Source organism: Protopterus annectens, chromosome 1.part1 (assembly GCF_019279795.1).
Source record: "Protopterus annectens isolate FY-2018-M chromosome 1.part1, PAN1.0, whole genome shotgun sequence".
Lineage (NCBI taxonomy): Eukaryota > Metazoa > Chordata > Ceratodontiformes > Protopteridae > Protopterus > Protopterus annectens.
In genome coordinates, this window is record NC_056726.1 from 724,714,130 (window position 1) to 724,729,030 (window position 14,901).

A 14,901-nucleotide genomic window follows, 5' to 3' on the forward strand; every position below is an offset into this window, starting at 1 on the left:
TGTCTGCACTTAGAAAATGGATTTTTTTCTTTTTATATTACCCAGCTAGACACAGTTCCAAAGGGGTCCTTTACAAAGCTTGACCATATATCACTGACCATAGCAGGAAAGAAACTGCAACAGACTTTTTATTTCCAAGTCTTTTGAGTAAATATATTATTTTCACTAATCGTCCAGCTACACTAATGAGTAAGCTTGGAGAGTGCTGTAATAAAATAAGTACATTTACCTCCATCCTCCTAATTAGAAACCATCACTGCATTCCCTTGTGGAGCCTGATCTGTCTAGAACTACCACACCAGTTATCATATAGTCAACTTATGATGACACACAAGGTAACATCCCTACCATTTGAACTAAAATAAATTGGTTCAACCCAGGAAAGGAACCTTCTGTCAAAGGACCAGCACCTAACAGAATATAAAAAGTACAGCCATTCACATGAGGGCATCTTATACTAGCTAAGCATAGCTGAACTTGCGTAATAGCATTTTCTTCACCATCAGAAAAATAAACAACCTGGGGCGTGGCCAAGGATGAACACAGGATAGCAGCAGATTTCTTCAGCTCCACCAACATAACTACATTGACAGGAAATTATTACTTCAAAATTCAACTAATGTAATAATTTTCTTTCTAAAAACATTTGGAATATTAGTATCTTGAATAATATCTAAAAAAGAAAGAGAATTTAACTAACTTTCCTGTCAGAAATCTTTGTGGAAATTTCTCTTTCATCACTTCTGCTCAGAATGAGTTCCAGCAAGGCTAACAGTCAGGATTCCAGCATTAAGAAGGAGCTTCAGTCTTTACTTTCTACTATTCAGCAACTAACAACTAAAATGGACAGACTGGATGTTAAAATTGATAACTTTATAGAGAAAACCACAAAACAAATGGATTTGCTACACCAGGATCTACAACATCAGAAAGCTCAGATCACAGGTATAGAAGAGACACTTAATGATATGGACAACAGAATTAAGGAAGAAGAAATGAACATTGAATTCTTATTGAAACAGAACACTCACCTACAATCCAAACTAGATGACTTGGAAAACAGATCCAGACGCAATAATATAAGGATTTTTGGACTGCCAGAAAATATAGAAGGTAACAACATTACATCCTTTTTAAATACTTGGCTTCCCAAAACTTTAGATCTGTCAGAAGCATTTTCTTTTGGTATTGAAAGAGCCCATAGGTCTTTATCTAACTCTAATATAAATAGAAAGTTTCCTAGATCTGTTATTGTAAGGTTTTTATCATCTTATGACAAGGAGATGGTATTAAAATCTGCATGGGCTAAAGCACCTATAAAAATTAATGAAGAAACTGTGCGCTTTGACAATGACTATTCTTCCTTGGTAATATCAAAAAGAAAAGTTTTTTTACCATTAATAAGAGAACTTAAGAAAGCACAGGTCAAAACTCATCTTTTATTTCCTTCCAAACTAAAAATCGTTTTACCTGATGGCCCTAGAATTTTTGAAGACTTGGACTCTGCTTTGCTGCCTATTAAAAAAAATAAAATATTAGATAAAATAGAGGATATGGAATGGGCAAGTCCTAACTTCTTGGAAGACATCAGAGAAACAAAAAAGACTAAAAAACAAATGACATGTTTTATATCTCTTTGAACTCTTTAATTACAGTTGCTACTTTTACAAGAAAACCACAAATATCTTAAGGATTTGTTCAAAGTTATTTTTATGTGCAAGAGCTGAATTTTGTTTTGTAAATAATCAAACTTCCTGAGGAACAAATAACCTGATATGAATCAACTTGTTTCTCTTTTATGAAAAAGAGACCTAAGGTTAGTAATTTGATACATTTCCTTTCTTTTCTTGTTTTAAATAATGGCATTCTCTTTAACTAAACATTTAAAGAAGGGTGGGGGAGTGCAGGGAGGGAAGTGGGATGAAAAGAAGGAATTAAGGGGAAAAATAATCTATTATATCTTTAAAACTATTTATACTGTTTAAATACTGCTGCTATATATTATACCATGACTAAAGTGCTTAAATACATGACACCAAATAATATGTCATGATATAAATACAATTAGCTAGATCTAAAGCAGTTGGAAGTAATTCGTCTCAGATTCTACTTTGTTGAAACAAACAGCAAGTAAAGTGTCTTTGTAGATGCTTTTTTTTTTTTTCTCTCTCTCTCTTATAAGGTAATATGCTTTTGATAATACTGATATGGGTGTGTATTAAGCTCTAAATGAGAAAATGAAATGGGGCATTTAAAAATAAGTTGTGTTTATGTTAAATAATTGAAGGCTTAGTTTCACTGTCACAGAGACTGCAATGACTTGTAAAATGCTTCGAGAAGGTTTTACACTGCTTAGATCCATTTGTATTACAAAATGAATGTCAGTCACATACTTTTATCAAAATTCCCGCCAGAATGTTATGGGAGACAATTTGGGATGTGGGTATCCTTGTGAATAGTGTCAAAAGCTTCAACATCCAGAAAACACGCAGTGAAGCTGAAAGCAGTCATTTTGAACTTTGACCCCTGATATCACACTGACACATCGCAAATTCAAGAAGTAAACTGTTTCAGGAAGTGGAACTGCTGTCAATGTGATATTGTGATGAAAAACGAACTTTATGACTTCTAAATGTGAGTTTTTTTTATAATAATTTACTTATTTAAGATGTAACTTATAAAATATAAAAGTTATAATGATTTTAAGTGACTTAATATGCCATACTAAACAAATGAGTTATTTTAGAAGGCATAGAAGGTAAAACTCATGCACACATGTTTTTGAAAGCTTATAGGACTGCTGCACTTTAATGTATTTAGATGCTTATGATTTAAAGATATGTAATGTTATAAATCATTTGTTATGACTAACAGACAAGTATGTGCATTAGTATGATTATATACATTTTGAAGCTGCAGCTCAGATATATAAGATTGTTCTTTTAATTTATACATGAGAATAATTTTATTTAAATGATACCTGAGATAACAAATGTTATTGAACTCAACTCAAATAAGCATAAACATATAATAAGAACTTATTCTTATAAACTTTTATTAAACTATCTTATGGGTATTCTTTTTTTTTTTTTCTTTTCTCTCTCACTCTCTTATCTGCTCTCACTATCAAGTTTGTTAGAATGCTATTTAAATGGTTTATATGTTTATATAATAGATACAGATTAAATGAGGTTAACTTTAGTTAATAATAGTTAGTATTGAATTAATATGGTGAGGCTGGGTGCATTGTTTAATCCTAACAATATCTTCACCTGATTATTGTTATGTGTATATAGTTTTGACATTCACATCATATTTTATAAACTCATTGTCACTACAAATAAAAGTTAAAATTACACAGATTCCCATAAAATTTTCATTAAATACAGCTATAATTAATAGAACACCTATAGGAGGAGACATAATATTACTTACATTAGTAAATGTTATTCTGATCATATGTTTTATATATCTATAAAAGTTAAATGGTAACTCTAAAAGGAATTTCTTTAAATATTAATGGATTGAATAACCCATGTAAAAGGGCAAGTTTAATGAGATATATTAATCTGCATAGAGCCAATTTAATATTCCTTATAGATAAATTAGCCACTAATATTAAATCTTATAGAGATGATAAAGGAATGGATTAATGGGAAAATATATACATTAATTATATCATTTTCTATGGTGATTTTAATTGTATATTGCATGAAAAGGAGGAAAATCACATCTAATGCAAAACATGAATGATATTAATAATCAAATAGATTCTAAATCATTACCATACACTTTTTTTCTAATAGATATAAAACTTATTCAAGAATAGATAGTCTTTATTTCTAACCAACTGGTAACAGACTTAACTGATTCCAAAATTATTTCATGTCCTATATCAGATCATAACTCAATTGTCTTTGAATTTAAGGTAAATAATACTTATTCTGTTCAGATCAAAAGAATACCAGGACTATAAAGATTATATACTTACTGAGGTGCAACATTTCTTAGATTTAAACACTACACCAGATGTTTCCATTATTCACATTTGGGATGCTCTAAAAGCATATTTATATGGACAAAGCATCAGATGGTATAATAATAAAAGGAAATATTGGGACAAGGAATTAATAGACATTCAAAACAAATTAGACTCATATAAACATAATAATAAAGAAAATATTATGGATAAAAAAGTCATTGAGGAAATAAATTAAATGAGAAATACAAAGAAATTTTAAGTCATAAAGTCAAAATAACATTAGAGAAATATAAATGCTTGTCTTACTCAATTAGTCCCAAATATTTACATAGACTTAAAAATAAAACAAAAAGGCTAAATAAACAAAATCACATCAAAGAAATTTTAGAATGTCTTATTAGATGAATTTAGAAATCACTTTCATAAAATTAACCACAATAACATTAATATGGATTCTAAAGATAAAATAAAGAACTTTATAACTACAAACATGAACAAAAAACTTAATAAACTTCAGACTAAATTAATAGATAAAAATATTTCATACACAGAGGTTATCACACAAATAAATAAACTTAAATCTAACAAAGCACCAGGTAATGATGGTATTATTCCAGAGATTTATAAAATTCTTCCTAAGAGTACTTGCTCATTAACACATAAAGTTTTAATTTCAGCTCAAAATGAGTTAATTCCCCCTTCCTGGCAATACACATTTATTTCACCAATTTTAAAACCCAATAAAGACCCGACCAGATGTTCATCATACAGACCTATTTCACTACTCAATGTTGATTATAAAATGTTTATGAATATTTTTGCTGACAGATTAAAGACAATCATTCCAGGTATAATAGATACAGATCAGACTGGCTTTATTATAAATAGAAATACATTTGATAATATAAGGAGAACTTTAACGCTAATTGATTATGCAAACAGAAAAAAGAGAGACTTAACACTTATTAGTCTTGATATAAGTTCAGCATTTGACTCAGTAAGCTGGGACTACTTGTTTATCTTACTGAAGTGTACAAATTTCTCTGATACATTTGTGAATTTAATAGAACATTTATATAAAGGAGCATTGGCTTACATTAAGATAGGAACATATGTCTCACAAAAAATACCCATATTAAAAGGTACAAAACAAGGGTGTCCACTTTCACCATTATTATTTACTTTAATAATGGAGTCTTGGGCTAACTTGATTAGAAATAGCACTGATATAGAAGGATTTGATATAGATGAAAATACATCATCTAAAATTCAACTTTTTGCAGATGTTCTAATTACCTCAGTAGGAACAAATTCTTCTATGAGGTCATTATTTGATAAGATGACAGATTTCAAGAATATTTCTGGTTTGATATTTAATGAAGAAAAAACTAAAATATTACCAATATACACACGGAAAAATGTCCTCACTAATGATTTTCACAAATATATACCCAATTCAGATCAGATAACTTATTTAGGCATAATATTAACTAAAGATATTAAATCCACTATACATAATAATTATAGTAACTGCCTTCATAATGTACAAAATCTTTTAAATAACTGGAATAATATGTTTTTTACCATGGAAGAGAGACTCACAATTATTAAAATGATAATATTCCCAAAGATATTATACATAATACAATCAATAATACTCCCACCTACAAAAACAATTATTAAGAAATTGAATTCACAAATGTTAAATTTCTTATGGGCACCTAATAGACCTAGGATTGCATTAAAGAAACATACTAATAGTTGGTTTCAAGGGGGCATTTCATTTCCAGACTTTAATTTATATGCTATCTCTTCTATAATAAAAGTTATTACTTTGCTAATAGATCAGTCATATGTTGCAAAATGGAAGGAATATTGGGAATTAATTAGCATTCACTTCACGAAAATATCATTAATACACAAAAATACCATTGTAAATAATCCCATGTTATGGTTACTAAAAGAGTTTTGTATCTCATCTATTACACCAAAATATATAACTAGCTACCCATTAAATATTATTATTAGATATTGTAATTTTATATTTATGCATCCTAAGTATAAGGAATGGAATTTTATTTTATTCCCTATAATGTACACACAAGGTATTCTTTTATCATCTACCTCTGAAAGAACTCTTCTAGTCACAGAGAATGACTTAAAGTATTGGTATCAATTGCTGTCTGACAATAAAGCAAAAAGTTTAGACTTCTTAAAGCAAGAATTTGATTTGAGAGAAACATGTTGGTTAGAGATTCAGACTTTTAGACAACATCTTATTAATAAACTTGATTTAATGTCTTTAACAGTAAAAGAATCTGTCCCTACTCTGATTAACTACTTGATATTAAATTTACAACATAGGGTTTCTGACAAAGGTAAGCTCTCACACATACATAATATTATTAGAGATGAAACTTATTACAGTTCAGATACTTACTGGAATTATTTCATTTCCATTAATGGCGAATCACCAAAACAACAAGATAAACAATATATATTGGAATCTGCTTATAAAACTACTACTTCTATTAATTGGAGACTTTTTACCTGGAAATTTTTACATAGATCTTTTTATACACCCTTAATGATTAATTAAATAAACAATAAAGACAACATATGTAAAAGATATAGGGTAGAAATAAATGCTGATTGGGCACATATGTTTTATGACTGTATAAAATTGAAGGAATATTGGATGTTAATCAATGACTTTTTGCAGGCTCTTTTCACAGATAATTTCATAATTTCTAGATCACTTATATTATTTAACACTCCTGTTCCTAAAAGTGTTAAAAAAGGTTAAGCTTCCCTTATTATGGTCTATCCTAGCAGTGGCCAGAAAAATAATTACCAGAAATTGGATTTCAGATACTCCTCCTTCATTTAATGAATTTAAAAATGTTATGACTGATGTGTGTCATATGGAATTAATGACAATAAAGTCAAGAACCATTAGAAAAACATCTTATTATAATATACGGGATACTTTACAAAATCTGTTAAAAAAGTCTTAATTTCATTAGTAAGATGTTACAGTTTAATTAACTGATTTGTAGTGGATGTCTTTGTAAATACTTTGGTTGTTTTATCAAATGTTATAACCATTTATATTTTAATTGCTTGTATAAGATTGTTATGATATTTATTTTGTATGTTAAAAATAATAAACTTGTTTAAAAAAAAAAAAAGAAAAATAAACAACCTCATTACTTTCAAGATCAGCCTCAAACTACAACTAAATCATACTCTGTTCTAAATCTGCAGGATTAAAATTCCCAAATAGTAAAAAATTCCTTTTCTTGCTTACTAAACCATTTCTTCCATTCTGGTTTTTGTGTCTTATTGAAATGAACTTATCATAGCTTATTACACTTCTCCATTGAGAAACCTAAGCACAAATGTTCTTGTATTAGCTTACAAATCAGCATAAATATAGATGCATAGCGCATTAATTTAGTTGCCTCACTTTTGGTATTCTCTACTGCTGAGTGATGTAACATTTATACTGACAAGTTCCTCCTTCAGTGATGATCTGTAATGTGCAACATTGTCACTTGTTAGAACTTACTACACTTTATAGCTTTGGGTCATATTTCCTTTTTATTTCATTTTAATGAGGCTTTGTGTCATATTTCCTTTTTATTCCATTTTAATGATTTTCACTACTTATTTAGAGCTTTGTTTTAGTGTACATGTACTGTTTCTTGGAGCTTTTCTCCCTGGCCTCTCCTGAAATGGGCAGTGTACCGAGTCAACCTTTCCCATTACACAGAAGCAAATGAATACCACTTTGAGTGTCTAGAGCACAGCCCCAGCTAGCCGGCTTGCTCCGACTAAGCCCATGAATCCTCCAGTGAAAGTATAATGATTATACATAGCTTAGGGAGTTGTCTGCACTCCCAGTCAGTGAAGGAATGCTCATCATCCAAACTTGAGGAGACTCTCCATCGTGCTCCTGAGACAGAAGGACCCATAGGGACCACAAGGGATGCTGTACATAACATTATTCAGCATAATGTGGGATCTCTCCTTAGAGGTATGGAACTCCATCCCTAGGAAGAATAGATTTTCACTTCAAGGCCATATGCTGTCCTCTTATGACTCAGTGGTAGCCCCCCCCCCCCATGTATGCTTTATCAGTTGCAAGGGGCCCATTACTTGATAGCCACCTGCTCTTTGCTCATAACATCTCATGTTGCGTGAGTGCAAGTCTCCTTCTGAAGTTAGGGGTGGGGAGAATAGTTTTTGATCTCTGTAGGAAGGAAATTCTGAGAACCACGAGTTCCTTCTTTCTGAGACTGATCATGATAATGAGTCCACCCTTTCCTGCCCGTGGCCCCTCCTTTGAAGAAATGCTTAGCCTTATGAAGTTATTTTTGAACTGATTGTAGTCCCTTTGCATTTTCTCCCGAAAGACTGAACCAGTATTTGAGAAGGAAGAAAACTTTGGGATATTCTTCCTGCATAACCTTTCCTGCATTATTACATTTATGAGACCTGGAATTTTTCAGATTCTGCTCCATTTATGCCCAAGAAAGCTGCCTTTACAGACTTTAAGAGGAATTGAATGGCATCTACATTAAGCATCACAGGGCAGATTCCTATGTGAATTGTTAAACACAGGTCCTGGACACCAAGAAAGCCAAAGCTCTGAAGAGAGTAGGCAAAAGGGCATTCTCTTCTGCCACTTTGGACTGGAGACTTATTTACTGTTTGTGTCATTGGTCATTTCCAGTCTTGTCTTTTGAACTGGGATCTGGACAATATAGCAGAACTTCCTGATTTCAGTGCCAACAAGTTTCTGCAGAACACTCCTGCAATGGCTTCCTTCAAGGATTTTCACATAACATGTAATTGTAGCTGTGCTGCCACTGTGGTTAGTGTAGCAAATTTAATGTTAAATGGGTAGGGCTCAGCTATATACACCAGACTCTTATATTTTACTGATGAGCTGAGGCAGGCCACTCTGGAAACATCCTTCAGAAATGAAGTATTTTTGAACAAACTTCTAAGGATTGGAAAAAAATCTACAAAACTGAATCTTTGCATTTTTTAAACAAGAAGCATCTTTATTGAATTAACACTTAAGCACTCATGCATTTATGTAAATGAAAACAAACCATAATGACATACTTTCAGTTGCAAACATTACACATCTCTTGTGTTCTTTACAGTCATTGTCAGTCAAACATTACATAGCTCATTCACTTCCTGCCTTCCCTTAAACCTCATTCTTGCTTCAGAACACTATTCTGTATATATTGTTCCCACAATTCCAATTTTTCTATGTATTTTGCTCCTACCCTTTTTTAAAGATCTCACTTCCAGTTTTTTTTTATCTCTGTTACTATATTTACTACTTCTAGTACAGTTGGTTTACAGTTTGATTTCCATTTTCTAGTCATTGCTTTTTTGGCAGCCACCAGAATTAAACTCAGCAGTGCCTAGGCAATTCCAATTCTGAATCCCAACTCAAAAAAATAATTTCCTAAGTTACCACCAATTTGCTCACCCAGTATTTATAACAGACTAGTCTGCAGGGAATTTTTTAAGTCTGCCAACTATTTACATTCCAAAAAAATGTTCCCAATTACCTCTTTCCCTTCACACCTTCAACATTTGCAGTCTACCGGAGGAGGAATTATTTGGAGTCTGCTTAGGGTATAAAAATTTGGGTCTGTGTTTAGCCATCAAATGAAACTTTCATCGAACGGCTAAATATCAAAGCCTATGTATCGAACATTCATTCAGCAAATGTTCTTTTCAGCAAACATGAGAAGGGGAAAGTAACTAGCTGTCCAACACTTCCCCGTCTCATACACCGCAGTATTTCAAACCCACCCAGGTAGGGGGCTTCACCCCCAACACCCTTAACAACCCCTAACTATATATACCAACCCTGAGACAAAACTACAGTGGGGAAAAGGACAGATAGGGAAGTGCTGGCCAACTAGTTACTTTCCCCACCTCACACATTTGCTGAAATGAACATTCGATGAATGAACGTTCATTGCATAGGGTTCAATGTTTAATCATTCTATGAAAGTTTCATTTGATGGCTAAACATAAACCCTAAAAATATCTATGCAAACACTTCCTGGCAAAGATCCTAAATCTTCTAGACTTTGTTGCATATTTGGGAGCCATACTTATATCCTGTTATTATTTTTTTGTGAATTGCTTATCTAAGTTCTCTTCTCAATCCTTTCTAACCTCCTGTGACTGTTTCCTGTAGTTGTCATACAGTATTTTGCATGCCCTATTAAGTATCACTTTTTTATATCGACTTCTGTTCTAGATTCTACTACAGACTCTACCAGTGCTGGTCTTTCACTCAGGATCCCACGATTCCTTTCCTTTGCTTATATTCTATCTGTTCTTGATAAGGGAAGTCGGTCTCTAGCTCGTAGTCCAAATGAATCATTGACCTCTTCCCAATCTAGTACCTTACCTTTTAAAATTATTTGCTCCCAATACCTTGTTTCCTTTGCCAGTTTTGTCCAGTAAATTCCAGCCTCCTTGTGTCCCCTTGAATTTAATTTAGGTATTGCTGAACAAATTTGTGTGTGGGTACATAGTTTACAGTTATTGCCTTTTTTATCTTCATTAATTTTGTATCTCAAAAAAACTTAACTGTCTCATAATGTTACATAACACTGAAATGTCCTTTCCTTGTTTTATCAGGTTCAAAATAATACCTGCAAATAAAGCCAACATTTCTTGATTACCTTACAACAATATCCTTGAATTTCTGGGTCCCTTATTTTCTTTAGTGTATAAAAAAAAGAACACAGATACATAAAATCACCAAATTTATTTGCAAAGCTTTCAGGTTTCCCCTTCAGTGCTATAATAAAACCATTTCACATTTCAATTAAATAGTAAAAAACAATTAATCATATGACACAGCCAACCAATAAAAAACATTCCAATTAACAAATATACTCAGTTAATGCAGCTTATGCTGCTTCTTGATTAAAACGGGCTTCAAACTTACTGCACTATTAATCCCTGGATAAACATCTGCTTGTAGTTTTATTATCCAGGAATACTCTGTTTTCCAGCATGTTGTTAATATCACCCCCCCCCATACTTTGCTTTATGGTCTTTATTACCCTAAATTTAAAGTTGTGATCATTAGCGTTGTTATTTATATGTTTCGCCAGTGCGTTAGTAGATGCATTCCTTCTAATTTCTGATTTATGCTCTATAATATGGTCTTTTAATTTTCTACTACTTTTACCAACATAAAACAAGGGGCATTTAGTGCAAGTGGATAAATAAACTATGCAAGTTGCATTGCAGTTAGATTATCAATCAAACTTGTAAGGAAATCTAGTAACTGGATGGATAAATTCAATATATGATGTCACATCTTCACAACAACTACAATTGTAACATGGAATTGTGCCTTTCTTAGTAGTTCTAACAGCAACATTGTTACCATTAGGCTTAAAATCTTTGTAACACAATTTCTGTTTAAGCCTTTGTTTGTTCCCTCACTTTCATTTTTGCCTCCAGTTCCTCATATATCCACATAATCAACCTTTTACTTTTATCAGGGGATGCTAATGCTTCTATTGCCCTACTCAGAAAATTCCAGCTTACTCTGTTGAATGGTTTCTCTGTATCGAGACCCCAATGACAATGGTATTTTCTTGCTTCTTTCTTCCCTCTGGATCATCATTGTTCTGTTTAATATAACAACAGTCCCAAGAACAAGTCCCAAAAAACAGGTGGAGTGAGTAGATAAAATACTAACAAATCCCAAATAAATGAGGAAAAGACAACTGGATATCTGGATATCAAACGTTTAGGTTCATAGGTTGGTACTAGGCTATCGGCCCTAGTGCCTATACAAGCTTAGCCATAACAATTCCCTGGCTATTTCTTCCCACACTATTTACTTCCCTAGCCCCCTGTCTAGCAGGGCAACTGACATGATCCCCGGGTGAATTTCATTTCTCTCATCCAATCATCAAGATTCCTTTTGAACAGGGCCAAGGAGGCGCTCTGCTTGACATGTGTGAGCAGTCTATTCCAGAGTATGGGGAGTCTCTGGGTCAGGAACCTATCCCTCCAGCATGTTTTGTTTATTGTGATGATACTGTTTAGATCCCTGGAGCATGTGGCTCTGCGGGATTGGCATTTCTTTAACTGTAGCATGTCCAACAGCTCTGAGTTTGACATGGTCTTGTACGTTAAGCAGAGATCGCCTCTGAGTAGATGGTATGCAACAGAGTATAGCTGGTGTTTTTTAAGGTGGTCAGCATATAGGATATCTGCTTTAGGCCTGTGTTTCTTTTAGTGAGGTATTTCTGCGGCCTTTCCAGTTGTTGCAGATGTCTTGAGAGGTACATACCAAATGGGGCGTTGTATTCTATAATGGGTCTAATGAGGGATGAGTACAGTGGGACAATGACCTCCTTTTTTCTGGATGAAAAGCCCTTCGTGATGAGGTGTGCCACATAGAAGGATTTCCTGACTGTTGTGGCGATGTGGTTATTGAAGGTGAGAACACTGTCCACCTGTGTCCCTAAGTCTGTTGTCACACTTTCGGTGTTTAGTGTACTGCCACCTATGTGGTAATTCACGGGTACATGTTTTTTCCAAAAGGTGATATCTATACATTTCTTGGCTTTGAGCTTGAGCCCATGGCTCTGACACCAAGCATCTGTTTCTGTAAGGCCCTTTTGTAGAGTATCCACATCATTTGGGGATTCAGTAATGGCTCCCAGTTTGCAGTCATCTGCGAACTTTGTTAGCCAGGGTCCCTTAGTGTTGGCATGTACTTCAGAGAAGTAGATGCCAAACAAGAGCGGTCCCAGGACTGAACCCTGAGGTACTCCACTTGTCTGGTGCTAGATTTGGAGTCAGCTACTTTAACAGTGTGGGTTCTGTCAGTAAGCCATTTGGTAACCCATCGAGTGACGTTGGGATTAATGCCCATCTTAGTAAGTTTATCTATGATTCCAGAGTGTGGGATGGTGTCAAAGCCCTTGGTGAGGTCCAGATAGGCTGTGTGGACTGCCTTACCCTCATCCACGGCTCTGGAGACAAGATCGGCCCTTCCCGAGCCCAAACTGGGTGGGGTCCAGTGTTTGAAGATTGCCAATATCTTTGTTTATAAGTTCCATGATAATACATTCCATGGCCTTGCAGATCAGACTCGTCAGACTGATGGGGCGGTAGTTCCTGGGATCCAAGGTGGATCACCCCTTGTGGAGTGGGACAACTGTAGCTGTGCGCCACTCAGTGGGCACGAAGCCTGAGGTGAGGGTATGATTACACATGACACTTAGGTGCGGTGCCAGTTCATTTTGTAGTTCATGTAGTACACAGCCCGGGATTCCATCTGGTCCCATGGATGCTGTATTCTTAGCTTTGGAGAGTGCGTTTTTTACCTGTGTGGCCGTTATTACCAGAATTTGGCAATCTTCCAGTATTGAGATGGGCTGTTTAGGGGATGAGAGGGGGGTGAAGTTGGCACTGAATCGATCTGCCAGGATATTGGCAATATCCTTGGGATCAGTATATTTAATGCCATTCTGTGGTAGCTGAGAGCAGATCTGAGCATTGCCATTTAGATTCTTGACATAGTTCTAGAACGCCTTGTGGTTGTCTTTGGATTCTTTGGCAATTTTATTTTTGTAACTAGCTTTGGAGGATTTTACAAGGGATCTCAGCTTCTTACTGAGGCTGGTAAGGGAATTTTTTGCATCCTGGGATTTTCCTCTTTTCTGCAACAGTTTCTTCCTTTTGTTATAAAGTTTGTTTATGGTAGGGGACCACCAGATTGCCTTCCTTTTTTTGGAGGAGAGCATCCTGGTTCTATTTGGGATGGCACGATTTATGCATGAGTTGATGTGCTCGTACAGTACCTTAGTGTAGGACTCAGCAGTCGAACTTTCAGTTCCCGTCTGCATGGATGTCACGAAGTTTGTCACTTCTGACTTGAGTAGCATGAAGTTGGCTTTGGAGAAATTTTTATGGAGGTTTTCTTACTGAGGAGTGGGGGTGGAATGTGGATGTTAAGGGTGATTAGCTTATGGTCTGACCTGACCAATGAGGGGGTGACCATAGGTGTGGAGCATCGATTTCCCATGTTGTTAATTACCAGGTCTAGGATATTGGAGGCCCTGGTGGGACTATGGATTAGTTAATCCAGGGTGTTGGAATTTATGAATTCCAAGAACCGTTGGGCAAAGGTGCTGGTACACGAGTAGTTTTTCCAGTTAATGACAGGGTAGTTGAAATCACCTAGTATTAGGGTGTTTTGTTGTATCTTAATATCTTTAATCAGAGCAAGCGCTTTTATAACATAAGTTTCTTCATCGGACACATAACAAGTATCTGAGCATCTCATATCAACTTTGATTTATGAGGTACACATAGAACAGATTATGTGAGTTATGTCATATAAAACATAATTTAAATATGTTAGGATGTGTTTCGTATGATATCTAGGTGAAATATTTCATGCCATGTTATACAAGACATTACTTATGTTTTTTATTGTGTATTTTTTACAAGCTGATATTATGATACTTTAACAATTGTTTTCTTAAATCTTAATTGATTTTTAAAAGGAGGGAAATACTGGGAATATGATTGGTTTGTTTGAATGCCCCTGGTATACTTATATGAGATGCTCAGATACTTGTTTTTATGCGTCTGATGAAGTAACTTATGTTATGAAAGCGCTTACGATGATTAAACGTTTGATATCCAGAGTGAAGTTGTCTGCTATATTGGTCGTTACAATTGCCTTTTCCTCGTTTATTTGCGATTTGGTAGTATTCTATTAATGTTGTCAAATGTTTGCCTCCCCTCCAGAAAACCACATTGATCCATATCTATCAATTTTAGGATCACCTTTGCCATTCTTTTAGTCATTATAGACATGGATACTTTAT

At 34.2% G+C, this 14,901-nt stretch overlaps 1 protein-coding gene across 1 annotated transcript in view; it reads left to right on the top strand.

Moving 5' to 3' along the window:
- GALT (galactose-1-phosphate uridylyltransferase) overlaps positions 1 to 14,901 on the top strand; it is a 1,193,614-nt gene that overhangs the window by 737,286 nt on the left and 441,427 nt on the right. The window lies entirely within an intron of this gene.